General features: G+C 38.0%; 1 non-coding gene across 1 annotated transcript; it reads left to right on the top strand.

Moving 5' to 3' along the window:
* Positions 1-2,342: 2,342 nt before the first annotated feature.
* On the top strand, positions 2,343-2,415 carry TRNAG-CCC (transfer RNA glycine (anticodon CCC)). Its single transcript has one exon. It is a non-coding gene; the product is annotated as a tRNA-Gly (tRNA).
* Positions 2,416-3,118: the final 703 nt, after the last annotated feature.

Below are 3,118 nucleotides of genomic sequence, written 5' to 3'. Positions count from 1 at the left end.
TATTTGAAATAAATCTCATTTAGTTATGGCATAAAATTCTCATTATACATCATGGATTTGCCAGTATTGTTGATACAATTAGCTAGCATTTATCAAAGATTTTTCCACTTATATTTATGAGAGATATTGGTCTATAGTTTTTCTTTTCTGTGAAGTCTTTGTTTCTATTACTAGGGTAATACTGGTCTTAACAGATGAGTTAGGAAGTGTTCCCTCTGCTACCATTTTCTGGAAAAGTCTGTGAACCATTGGTATTATTTCTTTCTTGAATTTTTAGAATTGTAGAATTCACCAGTGAAACCATCTGGGTGGTGTGAGGTGTATGAAAACACTATACTACCTTTGCAACTTTTTAAAATAAATTATAAATATTGTAAGCTTGAAAGTTCATTAAGAATAAAGACTCAGTGGGCTCCCTGGGCGGCGCAACAGTCAAGAACCTCCTTGTCGATGAAGGAAACACGGGTTTGATCCCTGGTCTGGGAAGATCCCACATACTTTGGAACAATTAAGCCTGTGTGCCACAGCTTTGGAGTCTGTGCTACAGAGCCTGGAAACCACAACTCCTGAGCCCCCACGTGGCAGCCACGGAAGTCTGCATGCCTTGGAGCCCGTGTTCAGCAACAGGACAAGCCACAGCAGTGAGAAGCCCACGGATGGCAACTGGAAAGTAACTCCTCTTCACCGCAACTAGAGAAAAGTCTGCACAGCAGGGAAGACCCAGCACAGCCAATTAACAACGAAAGAATAAAAAATTCAATAGTATAGACTCAGAATGTCATCCCACACAATTGCACCTGTCTCTTATCTATATATACACCTGCTCTTTGTATGTATGTGTTTAGTGATGTGTGGAATGATGTTCATATATTAATGATAATTATTTCACGGTTGAATCTTTGTATATTTTAAGGTTTCTTATTTTGTATTTCGATATAATGAATATGTGCATTTTTATCAAAACAAAAATGTCCTGCTGAAAGAGTGAGGAGTGGCTGTTAACTGCTAATTGTGAGGACTCCTGGGGTGAAGTGTATTAAGTTCTACGTTTATTACTTACCATGTAATGGACTCTTGGAATTATTACTATTATTTTGTTGCAAATACTTTATGTTCTGACTCCTGCTAACCTCTCCAGTCAATTTATCACCATTCCCCACCCCAAAATTGATGTTTTAGTATACCATACCAAAGACGCAGTATGTGGTGATTAAGAGTTTAAACTACGTGGTCCGGCATGCTTAGGATTACAGCTCAGTTCTGCTATTGTGAGCCCACAGGCAAGTTCTTCAGCATCTCCAGGCCTTAGTCTCTTCATTGGAAAAATGGCAATTATATCATTATCTGCCTTGTGGGGTTTTTATGAGGATTAAATGAGACTCTGCATCTAACCAAGCCTTAGTTCTTAATAAAAAATTATTTTACAAGCACTACCACCATTACCGATCATTACAACACCATTCCCATTACCTCCTCTATCACTACTGTGTGTGTGCTAAGTAGTTTCAGTCATGTCTGACTCTTTGCGACCCCATGGACTGTAGCCCACCAGGCTCCTCTGTCCATGGGGACTCTCCAGGCAAGAGTACTGGAGTGGGTTGCCATGCCCTCCTCTGGGGATCTTCCCAACCCACGTCTCCCACATTGCGGGCTGATTCTTTGCATCTGAGCCATCAGTGAAGCCCTCTATCACTACTACACTGATGCTATTCTTACTGATATCTCCACCACTACGTTGCCTTCTTCATCATTATTTATGCAGCCTTTTTGCTTAGAATATTCATGTTTTTATTTTCCCAATCCATTATTCATTTTTTTCCATTGGTATGCTGGTAAACACGTAACAACTTATCCTAAAAAACAAAACCATCTAATTTTAAAGGTTGCGAATTTCCACACAGCTGATTTAAAGTTACCAATTTGATATCATTAAACGTAAAGCTGGGAAGAAAATCAATAGCACCATTATATAGTATTTCTATCATACAGATTCATTAGCTGGAAATAGCCTCAAGAGTGTAGATAATAGAAAAACAAAATGTAATAATTAGGAAGTGATGAGTTTCTAATATTTATTACTCATTGTAATTTAGCTATTACTTTATATAATTTAATCTTTAACACAGACTGTGTTTAACAACTAGTTCACAAAATTCCTAAAAGTTTAATAGTTATTTCTTATGAGACAGTACTAGTCAGCTCCAGTATACTACTGGACTTACATTTTTATGTACTGATTGAGTCTTACCTTACAGTCCTAACTCAGACATAACCCTCTTGTTAACCTTTATTTATTGCAAAAATGGGAGGCTGAAACTCTATTACACAATACTATGGGGACTTCCCTGGTGGTCCAGTGGCTAAGACTCTGAGCTCCCAATCCAGAGGACCCAGGTTCAATTCCTGGTCAGGAAACTAGATACTACATGGAGCAACCAAGAATTCACATGCTGCAACTAAAGATCCTACATGCTACAGTTAAGACCTGATACAGGCCAAATACATACATACATACATACATACATAAACAACAACATATGCCTTATAATAACTTTTGTCCAGAACACAAAATTAGAATCAAAACTGTTCTCGGCCTTTGCTTATACTTTTCTCCCCTCAAACACATCTTCTAAATTTTACATAATTTTTACTTGAAAAAAATTTATATGTAATATATAAAAATAAAAACATTACAATTATATATACAGGTTTCAGAAAATAATACCCTTTTAGAAATGGTGAACTAATTTTAATGATGAATACATTTAATTTCACATTTTAGGTTTTCTAAACAACACTCAGTCCATCTCATCTAAGTTTGCACCTTATATTGGTCTTTGTTTTCCAAAGCATTTTAGTATTTGAGCTGTGTTCTGCTTAGCCTTGTTGGATTCTTTGGAACCCCATGGACTATAGCCCACCAGGCTCCTCTGTCCATAGGATACTCCAGGCAAGAATACTGGAGTGGGTTGCCATTTCCTTAGTATCTGAGGGAAAGTGACGAAGCTTTATTGAAGGCCCCAGGTCCAAACAGCTGTTCTCACGTTTCTGGGACCCTCCCTCACTACCATTTCAGGCCCAGAAGGTGATGGGTCTGCTGCTGCTGTCCAGGGTCCTG

This window comes from Odocoileus virginianus, chromosome 4, assembly GCF_023699985.2.
Source record: "Odocoileus virginianus isolate 20LAN1187 ecotype Illinois chromosome 4, Ovbor_1.2, whole genome shotgun sequence".
Taxonomy (NCBI): Eukaryota; Metazoa; Chordata; class Mammalia; order Artiodactyla; family Cervidae; genus Odocoileus; species Odocoileus virginianus.
Note: the sequence above shows the minus strand (reverse complement) of the source record. Positions and strands in the feature narration are given on the sequence as shown.